The sequence below is a fragment of the Symphalangus syndactylus genome, chromosome 7, assembly GCF_028878055.3.
Source record: "Symphalangus syndactylus isolate Jambi chromosome 7, NHGRI_mSymSyn1-v2.1_pri, whole genome shotgun sequence".
NCBI classification, from domain to species: domain Eukaryota; kingdom Metazoa; phylum Chordata; class Mammalia; order Primates; family Hylobatidae; genus Symphalangus; species Symphalangus syndactylus.
In genome coordinates this window covers 64755030-64769494 of record NC_072429.2, presented here as the reverse complement: position 1 = coordinate 64769494, position 14465 = coordinate 64755030, and positions in this window count along the sequence as shown.

Here is a 14465-nt window from a genome sequence, read left to right as displayed (position 1 = left end):
CCGAGAAACTGTTACAGCAGGAAAGGAAAGAAGGGTAGAATTTCCTGTGGCTTACATACTTAAAAAAGATGAAAAAGTTCAAAGGCACAATAAATTTTCTAGGACTCCAGCTGGATGCAGGCCCATCCTTGCACACAGTTTTTAATTGATTTGCAAATTACGGCAAGAAAAAAATTCAAAGCTCAAATGATTAACCCGCAACTATATGGTTAAGTAGAGTCTTCTAAATCTCTCTATGTCTCTCTTTTCTTTTTTGCCTGCTTTGAATCTACTGTTATTAAGCTACTGGTGTTGAGATAAAACTCATTGTTTATGGTTTTGCTAATTCAAGACTACTTGGACATTTTATTTTTCTTATTAAATTCAGCCAGTTCCAGCTAAAACGTCAAGATTGGAAACTCCTATGAAACTGAAGAAGAAAAGGTAAAAGAGCTTCTAAAAAATCAGACTGCTATGGAAACTGCTTTACTCCAAATTTTTTTGCTTTCCTTGGATTATGTACAGGGGGAAACAAAGTTTAGCCATGTGACAGGTTGTAATTTAGTCAAAAATAATTTGGATCCTGCTATCTTTTTTTTTAGAGATGGAGTCTCACTCTGTCGCCCAGGCTGGAGTGCAGTGGCGTCATCTCCACTCACTGCAACCTCCACCCACCGGGTTCAAGCAATTCTCCTGTCTCAGCCTCCCGAGTAGCTGGGATTACAGGCACCTGCCACCCTATCTGGCTAATTTTTTGTATTTTTAGTAGAGACGGGGTTTCACTATCTTGGCCGTGCTAGTCTTGAACTCCTGGCCTCGTGATCCACCTGCCTCGGCCTCCCAAAGTGCTGGGATTACAGACGTGAGCCACCGTGCCCGGCCGGATAAAGCCATCTTTTAATCTGATGAGTTTATGCTGCTGTCTCATGACTAGAGTTTTGAAACTATTAGATCTTTTGTGCGTGTATACATATTTAAATGTGTTTATGTGTATGTACCTGTATTATGTTATGCATTGTGTCTCTCATGCTACTAAATTGTCTTATAAGTAAATGATTAGTCATACATTAAGTTCAAATGCTTTTCAAGTTCACATGAATTTAGTAACCTTTAATAAATAAGCTGGCTTTAAAATTACTGGTAAACTAAAACTAAAAGTTGTCTTCAGAATTGCCAGCATACATTTTTGTCTGAGCTTACTGATTAGATAACTCTTATATTTGCTCTGTTGGATTTTTTTTTTTTTTTTAAGATAGGTTCTCACTCTGTCACCCAGCCTGCAATGCAGTGGCACAATATAGCTCACCTCAGTCTTGACCTCCTGGGCTCAAGTAATCCTCCCACCTCAGCCTCCCAAGTATCTGGGACTACAGGTACACGGCACCACGCCCGGCTAATTTTTTAAAATTTTTATTAAAGATGAGGTCTTGCTGTGTTGCCCAGGCTGGTCTCAAACTCCTGATCTCAAGCAATCCTCCTGCCTCAGCCTCCCACAGTGCTGGGATTACTCGCGTGAGCCGCCATGTTTGGCTGCTTCTGCTAGATATTTTAAGGTGTAAGGGGTTGATAAGAAGGTTTTAAGACTATAAACCTAGCCAAAAACATAATGATTTTTGTTTATGTAGGGTTCGTTTTTTTACAAATACAATTAATTTAATGTGAACAGCTAAATTTTCTGAGTTATTGGCAAAAATGCGCATGTATCCAACTTTAATGTTCTTTCTTCAGTAAACACCTGATATTCACAGGCTATAAAAATGGTTAACAGGAAAATAACTTAGAATCATGATTAGCTTCTATAGTGTCTCAGTTCTCATGGGAATCTAGATGAACTGCTAAAAATAAAAGAATTGGGTAAATGTAAATAAGAGAAATGCTTGTAGGCAAGCTTTTTGTGTAATTTAAAATCAAAATTATTTTAGGTACTCATTGAATGTTTGGGTCATTTCCAATTAAAAAGGGTTATAATATGGGGCATTGGTTACACTTCTGAGCTTGTTCATGAAATCTATCATGAGGAAAAGTGTTAGCGGACCTCACTGAGCTGAATAAAAATAAGGACTGAGTCTAGAAAACATTCAAAAAATAGAAACGGGATGGGCCAAATGGGTGCCTGTATACTTGTCCTGGCCCAGGTGGGCAACGAACATGAAACAATACTGCCAGGGAAACACTGAAGTCACCCAAACAATCCAGAAATTACATAAGATACAAGCAGTCAGGCTGGCCCAGAGCTCCTACACCAGCCCCGTGTGGCCCGTGAAAAAGCCAGGTGGCACCTGGAGAATGACAGTAGACTACTGTGAGCTAAAAAAGTGGTGCCCTCTATACATGCAACTATGCCCAATGTTGCTCAGCTGCTAGAGTAGGTGGTCCTTAGGCTGGGAAATGTCCATTCTGTGACTGAATTGACTAATGCCTTTTTCAGTATTCCTTTAGCAAAATATTCACAGGACCAGTCTGCCTTCACTTGTGGGGCCAACGATGGGTTTTCCAGGTGTTACCATAAGGGTACCTGCACAGGCCCACCATCTGTCATGGTATGATTGCATAGGACTTGTCTAGACTGTCTTTGCCTGCCTTGATCTCCCTTTTTACTATATCGATGTTATCATCCTAACCTCAGAATCTCTTGCTGATCTGGAGGCTGCCCTACAGACTGTCTTTGGCCAGCCTAGAAGACAGGGGATGGAAAGTCAACTCCAAAAAGTTTTAGGGATCTGGCAAGGCCATCAAAGTCCTGAGAGTTACCTGGTTGGGTAAGATGTAAAACACACCCAGAGCTATCATTGATAAGATAGCACAGCAGCCTATTTCTCAGATGGTAAAATAACTTCAGGTTTTTCTAGGTTTGCTGGGATACTGAACAATATTCATTTCTCATTTGGCACAAACTCTCCACCCATTATACACCTTATTATAAAAGGATGAAAAGTGGGACTGGACACACATAGAGCAAGAGGCTTTTGACAAAGTAAAACTATTGGGAAAGCAAACGCAAGCACTAGGTTCCCCATTGCCACAGCACCCTCTTGTATTAGAAGTCACTGGAGATGCCACAGGGATGAATTGGGGTTTGTGGCAAAAGCAACCAATGGAAATGGTAGCTGTAGGGCTTGGATCTCAATTATGGAAAGAAGCAGAATCTTGCTATACAGTTTTAGAGCAACAGCTATTGGCCATACATAGACCATTGCAACAAGCAGAGGCCATCACCAGAAAGCAGACAGTCACAGTAAAAACTGCCTACCTCTTTCAAGAGTAGGTGAAAGACATTCTAGCTAAGCCTACCTCCAGGGTGACACAGTCACACCTATCTATAATAAAGGGGTGCCGTGTCAGGCCTTTAAGTCCTTTAAGTCAGGCACTGCAGGAGGTGCTTGGACCCATCCACTTTAAATAAGTAGAGGGGACTGGCATAGCAATGGAACCACCTACTAGGCCAACCACTGTGTCCGAAGGGACCTGCTGAGACCCTCTAGGGCCCGGTACACTGATGGGTCTAGCAAAGGCACCAACACCAGTGGTCAACAGTTGTGATGCAAATGGAGACTGACACCGTATGGATAAAATGGGCATCAGAAAAAAACATAGACCAGAGGTCCACTTACCATATAACCCAACAGGCACAGGCATCACTACAAAAAAGAATGGCTTGTTAAAAACCCAATTGCATGCACTGTCCCAATTCCACGCATTGTTTTTAACCCAAGTACATACTTAAATCCCTGGACTAAGAATCTCCCTGAAGTCATACAAAGGTTAGATGAGTCACCCACTACCACACATGGCATCATATCCTGTGACTGGTTGGCACAGCCTGTGAAACAGACCCCATAAACTCTCAGGGTTACCTCTGAGTCACTGAGTCATGCTCCTGAAGCAGGTGGTCAGACCATGCTCTTTTTTTTTTTTTTTAGTTTTTTTTTTTTTTATTAATTTTTTTTGCACACATAAACAATAAACATTTTCTAAAAATACATACAAACAAAAAGATGCGTATCAAACATATTAGGAAGGTGGCACATGGGAAGTCGGGGAATAAAAATGGGGGGTGGGAGTTAAAATAAATGAGAGAGGGACTTTATATGGATCAGTGATAATAACTCAATCCTCTATTTGACAAAGAAGAGGGAGAAGGAAGAGGAAGAAAAAGAAAGTGGGATAAAGGATCAGAAAGGGAGGAAAATAGAAAAAATTAGAGTATGACTCCAGGGTAGACCGGTTTTGTTGTCACTGAGTTGGTTGGTTGGTTTGTCTGCTGTATTTTTCATGCTTCGCCAAGTTGGCCAGACTGGTCTCGAACTCCTAGCCCGAAGTGATCAACCCGCCTTGCCCCCCAGAGTGCCGGGACCACAGGCGTGAGCCACCACGTCCAGCCCCCACATTGCCCCTGGCCTCCGTGGTAGACCTCCCAGACGGGGCGGCCAGGCAGAGACGCTCCTCACTTCTTCCCAGACGATAGGTGGCCGGGCAGAGGCGCTCCTCACTTCCCAGATGATGGGTGGCCGGGCAGAGGCGCTCCTCACTTCCCAGATGATGGGTGGCCGGGCAGAGGCGCTCCTCACTTCTTCCCGGACGGGGCGGCCGGGCAGAGGCGCTCCTCACTTCCCAGACGGGGCGGCCGGGCAGAGGCGCTCCTCACTTCTTCCTGGACGGGGTGGCCGGGCAGAGGCGCTCCTCACTTCTTCCCAGACGAGGCGGCCGGGCAGAGGCGCTCCTCACTTCCCAGATGGGGCGGCCGGGCAGAGGCGCTCCTCACCTCCCAGACGATAGGTGGCTGGGCAGAGGCGATCCTCACTTCCCAGACGATGGGTGGCCGGGCAGAGGCGCTCCTCACTTCCCAGACGATGGGTGGCCGGGCAGAGGCGCTCCTCACTTCCCAGACGGGGCGGCCGGGCAGAGGCACTCCTCACTTCCCAGACGATGGGTGGCCGGGCAGAGGCGCTCCTCACTTTCCAGACGGTGGGTGGTCGGGCAGAGGCGCTCCTCACTTCCCAGATGGGGCGGCCGGGCAGAGGCGCTCCTCACTTCCCAGACAGGGCGGCCGGGCCGAGGCGCTCCTCACTTCCCAGACAATGGGTGGCCGGGCAGAGGCTCTCCTCACTTCCCAGATGGGTCGGCCGGGCAGAGGCGCTCCTCACTTCTTCCCGGACGGGGCGGCCGGGCAGAGGCGCTCCTCACTTCTTCCCGGACGGGGCGGCCGGGCAGAGGCGCTCCTCACTTCCCAGACGATAGGTGGCCGGGCAGAGGCGATCCTCACTTCCCAGACGATGGGTGGCCGGGCAGAGGCGCTCCTCACTTCCCAGACGATGGGTGGCCGGGCAGAGGCGCTCCTCACTTCCCAGATGATGGCTGGCCGGGCAGAGGCGCTCCTCACTTCCCAGACGATGGGTGGCCGGGCAGAGGCGCTCCTCACTTCCCAGACGGGGCGGCCGGGCAGAGGTGCTCCTCACTTCCCAGACGGTGGGTGGTCGGGCAGAGGCGCTCCTCACTTCCCAGACGGTGGGTGGTCGGGCAGAGGCACTCCTCACTTCTTCCCGGACGGGGCGGCCGGGCAGAGGCGCTCCTCACTTCTTCCCAGACGGGGCGGCCGGGCAGAGACGCTCCTCACTTCCCAGATGGGGCGGCCGGGCAGAGGCGCTCCTCACCTCCCAGACGATAAGTGGCCGGGCAGAGGCGATCCTCACTTCCCAGACGATGGGTGGCCGGGCAGAGGCGATCCTCACTTCCCAGACGATGGGTGGCCGGCCAGACGATGGGTGGCTGGGCAGAGGTGCTCCTCACTTCCCAGACGATGGGTGGCCAGGCAGAGGCGCTCCTCACTTCCCAGATGGGGTGGCCGGGCAGAGGTGCTCCTCACTTCCCAGACGGGGTGGCCGGGCAGAGGCGCTCCTCACTTCCCAGACGATGGGTGGCCGGGCAGAGGCGCTCCTCACCTCCCAGACGGGGCGGCCGGGCAGAGGTGCTCCTCACTTCTTCCCGGACGGGGCGGCCGGGCAGAGGCTCTCCTCACTTCTTCCCGGAGGGGGCGGCCGGGCAGAGGCGCTCCTCACTTCTTCCCAGACGGGGCGGCCGGGCAGAGGCGCTCCTCACTTCCCAGACGGGGAGGCCGGGCAGAGGCGCTCCTCACTTCTTCCCGGACGGGGCGGCCCGGCAGAGGCGCTCCTCACTTCTTCCCGGACGGGGCGGCCGGGCAGAGGCGCTCCTCACTTCTTCCTGGACGGGGCGGCCGGGCAGAGGCGCTCCTCACTTCTTCCCGGACGGGGCGGCCGGGCAGAGGCGCTCCTCACCTCCCAGACGATGGGTGGCCGGGCAGAGGTGCTCCTCACCTCCCAGACGGTGGGTGGTCGGGCAGAGGCGCTCCTCACTTCCCAGACGATGGGTGGCCGGGCGGAGGCGCTCCCCACTTCCCAGACGGAGTGGCCGGGCAGAGGCGCTCCTCATTTCCCAGACGATGGCTGGTCAGGCAGAGGTGCTCCTCACCTCCCAGACGGGGCGGCGGCCGGGCAGGGGCTGCAATCCCAGCACCCTGGTAGGCCAAGGCAGGCGGCTGGGAGGCGGAGGCTGCCGCGAGGCCAGACCACGCCACCGCACTCCAGCCCGGGTAACACCGAGCACCGGGTGAGCGAGACTCCATCTGCAGTCCCAGTACCTCGGGAGGCTGAGGCGGGCAGAGCACTCGGCGTCAGGAGCTGGCGACCAGCGTGGCCAAGATGGCGAACGCGTGCCTGCAGCCAAAGGAGAAAAAGCAGGCAGCGGTGGAGCGCGCCGGTGTGCGGCGCAGGCAGCAGGGAGCCAAGTAGATTGCAGCCTGGGCCACAGAGGGAAAGAAAGAAAGAAAGGAAGGAAGGAAGGAAGGAAGGAAGGAAGGAAGGAAGGAAGGAAGGAAGGAAGGAAGGAAGGAGGAAGGAAGGAAGGAAGGAAGCCAGACCATGCTCTTGAGAGCACCAATGGATCTGCTAAGCATAGGTGGCTATGTAGACCTGAAGTTGAGCTGGACAGTGCCTCCAAACTGGATCAGTTTTACGGCACTGGAGGGTGCCATGAAGACTGCTGGAGGGGAGGTGGTCACAGCTGTGCTCCTTGATGGATGTCTGAGAGCCTTGTGATACCAACACGCAGCAGCACCAATACCCGCTGGAGCAATCACAGGGCAGGCAGTATGGGCAAGGCTGGAAACTTACCAATTGGCTAGTATGCTTTCTCCTAAAAGGGAAGCCATGTGTGGTACTGTGAGCCAGGCCTGAAGCCCACTGTGGCCTCTCTAATAAGGCCCATGAAAAAATATAGTGGTAATAATGTTACAAGAAATGGATACACCCATAAGGGTCCCTATTAAACACCTGTGTTCACATCCATAGGCTGTCGTTCCTACTAACCATGACAGCTGGTAATGCCTTCCTGGACTGGGCTGACTATAGCAGCAGCCAGCAACCAGTCTGATTGTTGTGTATATGGATACCTCCCTGCTGTCAAATAATAATAATATGCCTTGAAATACTCTGTGTTTCTTCCAATGGAACTGGAGTGACTGATTCAACAGAATGAGTAACGCACCTTGGGCTCACTAGGGACTGCATCCACCTGGAGGCCCAATTGCCAAAGTGAAGGAGACCCAACAACATACACCTTTATGGGCACTACCTGTTGAGCCTATATCCTTGATAAAGAGAATGATGTCACAAATGCTTTTTTTTTTGAGACAGAGTTGCACTCTGTCACCCAGGCTAGAGTGCAATGGCACGATCTTGGCTCACTGCAACCTCTGCCTCCTGGGTTCAAGCAATTCTCCTGCCTCAGCCTCTCAAGTAGCTGAGATTACAGGCGTGTGCCACCACACCAGGCTAATTTTTTGTATTTTTAGTAGAGTTGGGGTTTCATCATGTTGCCCAGGCTGGTCTCAAACTCCTGAGCTCAGGCAATCCACCCACCTCAGCCTCCCAAAGTGCTGGGATTACAGGCGTGAGCCACCGTGCCCGGCCCACAAATGATTTTAAATCATTTGTCAGTTCAGATCCATGATAAAACCCAATTAGGGGCCGGGCGCGGTGGCTCACGCTTGTAATCCCAGCACTTTGGGAGGCCGAGGCGGGTGGATCACGAGGTCAGGAGATCGAGACCACAGTGAAACCCCGTCTCTACTAAAAATACAAAAAATATTAGCCGGGCGTGGTGGCGGGCGCCTGTAGTCCCAGCTACTCGGAGAGGCTGAGGCAGGAGAATGGCGTGAACCCGGGAGGCGGAGCTTGCAGTGAGCCGAGATCGGGCCACTGCACTCCAGCCTGGGTGATAGAGCAAGACTCCGTCTCAAAAAAAAAAAAAAAAAAAAAAAAAACCCAATTAGATTTCTTTACCTCATTCTCAAATTGGTTATACACCTTACCTACTCATTGGAGTTATGTTTTGCTAATAGGCAGTGATCACTGTAGTTAGCTTCTGCTTTTGATGCTGTTGTGCGTACTGTGGATGTGACTTGTACACACAAGCCAATGCTATACGGTATAGGCCCGTATAATTCTTTCCCTCATACCCCACTCAGAGACTCTGGTCCAAGACTGGAAGAAAAAAAATGTGAGAGTTGAGGGATGGGGTGGATTGTAGTGTGATGGGTCCCCCATCAGGTTACTTAAGGATGTATGTCTGCTGCCTGAAACTGAAGGCCGGGCAGTGAGTCAAGGTCATGGTGTGCAGCTGAGGAGCAGGTGTCTCTGAGAACCCAAACATCCCAGGGCATAGCTGGCAACATACCAGGGAAAACAGTCTCATCACACACACGCAAGGTAAAGAGCCAGAAAATTAGCTGAAAAGCAGCTTAGAACTGGGTGGTGGTGCAGATCTCTAGAGCTCTCCTGCCACTGCCCAGGAGTGTCCTGTATGTCGGTCCTAATAAACTCATCTACTTATCCAGCTGGACCTGTGAGAGTCATTCTCTGATATCTTGTCTCCTTCCCAGTTTAGGGAAGGGACATTACAATCCCAGGTTTTTCTTATAACATTGTCTCCTGGTGACCACCTCACTATGAGACAGCTGGATCCAGCCTACTTGACTGGCACCACTGACCCCCTGGACTATGCAGTTATGTCATAGTGACCACGTCACAGCTACAGCATGACTCCCTGGAACTGCGTCTGCTTACTTTAAACTCACCAAGTAGAACTCCCTGTGGGAAATCTGCCTGGGTAATGCCCTGGACCCCAGTAAAGGCTTCAGCCCACAGGTCCCTCACATGCACTCTCTCTTGGTCTCTCTTTCTCTTGTTCTCCACCTACAATCTGAGTGTTCAAGTCCCAGACAGCTTTCTTCTTCCTGTTGGCCCTGTGAGGCGTGCTGCCCTCTTCTCTGGGAGAAGTAATAAAAACTACTTCTGTTACCTGTGTGTTCTTGCAAAAATAATAAAATAGTAAGAGTGGGAAAAACCCTACCTCTGTTATTTCATGTGTTTTCTTGTGCTGTCTCCTCTGTCTCCCCTGATCGGCACGCTTGACCCAACTCTCCTCCCAGTCAGGGCTCTCCTGGAGAGTGGCTATCTTGGTAGGAATAAACTGGACAAAGGTCACCTTAGAGCCAACAGGGTGTCTACTGGAATAAACGTGTCCTGTGAGGGGGACCCTGGTCACGGGTTGGACACATAGGCAGGGGGCATCCTTCAGGATGAGGCAGCATCCTGAGAAAGTCACATTGTCCACAACCAGGCCTGCTTCCCCTGGTCCCATCGGGCAGGGCGAGGGTTGCCACTCTCTTAGGAGAAATCTCAAGACAAAACTGGAGGAAAATACTAGGGCCTTGGATAAAATTAGTTTAGCCAGTTTTAAAGATATTGGCATTTTCTTTTTCTTTTCTTTTCTTTTCTTTTTTTAAAGATAGGGTCTCGGCTGGGCACGGTGGCTCACACCTGTAATCCCAGCACTCTGGGAGATCGACGCAGGTGGATCACCTGAGATCAGGAGTTCAAGACCAGCTTGGCCAACATGGTGAAACCCCGTCTCTACTAAAAATATAAAAATTAGCCAGGCACGGTGGCGCATGCCTATAATCCCAGCTACTCAAGAGGCTGAGGCAGGAGAATTGCTTGAACCCAGGAGGTAGAGGTTGCAGTGAGCCAAGATCGTGCCATTGCACCCCAGCCTGGGTGACGAGAGTGAAACTCTGTCTCAAAAAAAAAAAAAAAAAAAAAAAGACAGGGGTCTCGCCATGTTGCCCAGGCTGGTCTAGAACTTCTCAGCTCAAATGATCCACCTGCCTTGGCTTCCCAAACTGCTGGGATTAGAAGCATGAGCCCCCGTGCCTGGCCGATATTGGCATTTTCTTATTGTGATGTGAGAAGAGAAAAATCTGTGTTGCCACCATTTATTATTACATTTTTTTGTGTGCAAAGAAGTATTTAAAGCTGCTAGAAAAGTAATAAAAATAATAAAAATTGTCTACATGGTATAATCCCCTTGGGCATTAATTTCTTGTTGATATTACTTGCATGCTGAGTACCCTCAATGTGTGAAGTAAAAACATAAAAAGTGTTTTCTCCAATACCTGTCTCTCAAATAAGAGAAAATAGATCACATTTCCCACCGGGGAGAAGCATCCTGAATGCTACCCTGGCCGTACTCCATACCTTAGCCTCCAGGGTCAGATATCAGAACACGCATTCCAGTATGTAAAGTTCACACCCTGTTTTTTGGTTTTGATTTTTTATTTTTAAACTTCAAAGCAATTTTCCTTTCCTCCTCCAGGGCAGACCAGAACAGTGGATGATTTGCCTCCTTCTATTTTCTTGGGACAGTGAAAAGTGGAGAAGAGAATGTTTAAATTGTTGCCTGCTGGGGACACGTTGCACTCCTCAATGTGGGTGGTGCCAACTGCTGTTGGAATTCGTTATCTGTGGGTCCAGTAAGGTTGTATGATGTTCCTATGTCCCACGGTGAGGATTATTCTCTGTAATTCTCTTGGGCTTTGCAGCCCTTGAACAGCTTTGTTCTTCTCTTCTGGGGTCATCATGCCGAGTTCTCTGGTGTATAAGGTGGTCCAGGCAAGTCTGTAGCTGCAGTGTCTACTTTTTTGAGGCCAAAACCTTAAGCCATCAGACACGGGGGGATCTTCCATATCTCCTAAGGGGGCTGGCTGGCATTTCTTCACCACATTGTCTCTCTTTACTTTTCTTTTCCACTGCTACAGTACCCAGGAAAACTTCTCCAAGTCCATGGTAAGCAGACATCCACTCAGAGTCAAAATGCTGGTCTCCTCTTCTAGCGTAGGCCTCCAGTCTTCACAAGGGACTCCCTGAGGTCCTCCTCCCTGGCCAAAGGGAGGGAAGGTCCCTTTGAGGGAAGAGTAAGAACAACTTCTTCAGCCACCTCTGGTCCCTGGGTCTGGTCTCTTTTTCTGTGGATTAGGATAGCAGGAGGGGATTCTGGGAGGGGGTGGTTGGTAATGGGACGCATTCTCTCACCATCTCAGTGAGAAAAGTGGGACAGGGGCTGGCCTAGGCAACAATCTGAACTTAGGATGTGAGACCTTAGCAGCAATTCCAGAGCGATGGCAACATGCATTCTTATTAAACGAGTTAGCTTTATAGTGATGGCTTGTTTCATATCTGGGTTGCTAGAGCCTGCAGGTAACACAATAGAGGGAATGTGCTTAGACAGCCCAGAGCATCAGTCCACACTTTCAGTTAGAAAACAATGAATGTATGTGAACCAGGTTGTTACATCAACTCCCGTCTAGGACAAGGTGGTGCATAAATGAGTCCTTGTATGTCAACATTTTATTTTCATTCTGTACTCTTACACTGATGGAAAAGTGAAAAGTTATTATGATTAATAGTAACTGGATTCTTCCCTGTCAGTGCTAAGTGATTATATAGAAACCAAGTTTCAAATAAGCACAAATACTCCTACAGATAAGTATGATCATTTTCCTGACCTTTTAATGTTGTTTATGCCATATGCATGTTCTAAAATTATCATTTCCTCTTTTATTTGCAGAGCTGAAATTTTGTCTTTCAAAGGACTAGTGCATCATTGTGATGCTGGAAGCTTGGAAAAGCTCTGATAGCCTCAAGTCTCTGCTCTGCTTCTGTGGTGGAGCCTTGGACAGACGTGGAGTTAAGGTTGTTGGAATCAGAGTTGCTATTCCTCCACTGCATAGGGACAGGTTACAAAGTTTTAGTTGTCAAAAATAATTTGTCCAATGAGAAAGTACTTTCCTCTATCTTAACCTCTTAATTCATTGTCTATCTCTGCCAGATATGTGTGTGAGTTAACCCAGATGGAAAATAAAACTTTGTGTATAAGTGATTCATTTTTAAAAACCAGTTTTCTTAACATACGTAAAACCAAATTGTTTGAAAGTAACTTTTGCTTATTGGAAAGCCTAGTATCTTAAAATCTCAGGCTTCTTAAAAAAAAGAACCTTTCATTTTAAAGTAGATTTACAGAAAATCTCCAGAAAGGAAAAGTGAAGACAGTACAGAAAGCTCTAATCCACATCCAGTTTCCCCTGTAATTAACATCTTACATGAGTATGGTGCATTTGTTACACTTAATTAACCAATATTGAGACATTCTTCCTAGCTGAAGTGCATGTGTTCATCATTCAGATTTCCGTAGTTTTTGGCTAATGATGATTTTCTCTTCCAGGATCCCATCCAGGATCCCACATTCCATGTAGTCACTGCCTCCTTAGGCTCCTCCTGGCTGTGACAGTTTCTCAGATTTCCCTTGTTTCTGATGATCTTGGCAGTTTTGAGGAGCACTGGTCAGATATTTTGTAGAATGTCCCTTGTTTGGGATTTGGCAAATGTTTTCTTTTGGTTAGACTGGGGTTATGTGTTTTGGGGAGGAAGATCACAGAGGGGAAGTGCCACTTTTATCAAATCATACCAAGGGTGCATATCAGCATGACTTGTTAGTGTCAATACTGACCTTGATCCATTGGCTGATGTAGTATGGGTCAGGCTTTTTCACAATAAAGTTGCTGTCTTTATTCCCCTTTTCACTGTTGTGTTCTTTGGAAGTCACTATGTACAGCCAACATTTAAAGGGTGGGGAGTCAGCTGGGCAAGGAGGCTCACGCCTGTAATCTTAGCATTTTGGGAGGCCAAAGCAGATGGATCACTTGAGCCCATGGAGGTTGAGGTTGCAGTGAGCCAAGACTGTGCCATTGTACTCTAGCCTGGGTAACAGAGTGAGACCTTGTCTCAACAATAATTAAAAAATAAAAATAAAGAATGGAGAGCTCTAGTTCAGCTTACTAAGGGCAGAGTATCTACATAAATTATACAGACTTCTTCTGCACAGGAGGTTTTCTATTCTCCTCCACTTTTAAATTCATTCAGTCATTTATTTATATGATTCATGCATATTTATTTTTTATTTTGGGTTACCATCCAATACCACCTTGTTTGGGTTTTTTAAATTGTTCTAGCTTTGGCCATTGAGGAGCACAGTTGGCTCTTGTGTCGTTTTGACAAACTCCCACTGTTTTTTTTTTTTGTTTTTTTTTTTGTTTTGTGTGTGTGTGTGTGTGTGAAGCACTTTCTGGCATTACAAGGTAATCCTGCCCTTTTTTTTTTTTTTTTGGATAATCCTGTTTGATCTTTTTTTAAAAAAGTTCTGTCCTATTGATATAATTTGGATGTTTGCCACCTCCAAATCTCATGCTGAAATGTGATTGCCAATGTTGAAGATGGGGCGTGGTGGGAGGTGACTGGAACATGGGGGTCAATCCCTCATGAACGGCTTAGTGCCACCTTCTTGGTGATGAGTGAGCTCACATTAGATCTGGTTGTTTAAAAGAGCCTGGTACCTCCCTTCATCACTCTTACCGTGTGACATGCTGGCTCCCTGTCTACTTTTGCCATGATTGTAAGCTTCTGGGGCCTCACTGGAAGCAGCTGTCAGCATCATGCTTCCTATAAAGCCTAAAGAACAGTGAGCCAATTCAATCTCTTTTCTTTGTATACTATGCAGCCTCAGGTATGTCTTTATAGCAATGCAAGAACAACCTAATACACCTATCTTGAGTATTTCCTGCCTCAGCCCTAGAATCAGCCATTTCTTCAAGAAGCTCTGGTTCCTTTTATTGGTGAACAGTGTGAGTCCAAAAGTATCTGAGACACGTCTCAATCAATTTAGAAAGTTTATTTTGCCAAAGTTAAGGATACACCAGTGACACAGCCTCAGGAGGTCCTGATGACATATGCCCCAAGTGGTCAGGGGACAGCTTGCTTTTATACATTTTAGGGAGACAGGAATTTGAAGAAGCCAAAGAGGAGTCTTGCTATGTTGCCCAGGCTGGTCCTGAACTCCTGGCCTCAACCCATTCTCCTACCTCAGCTCCTGAGTAGCTGGGATCACAGGAGAAACTGCCTATTAAGCCTCGCTGAATACTGAGTCTTTCCATCCCTTTCTCTCTGTGTTCCACACAAATGTTCTACTTAACTCTTCAGCAGATCTGAGGGTTGCTAACTTATTACCTCTCTAGGCTT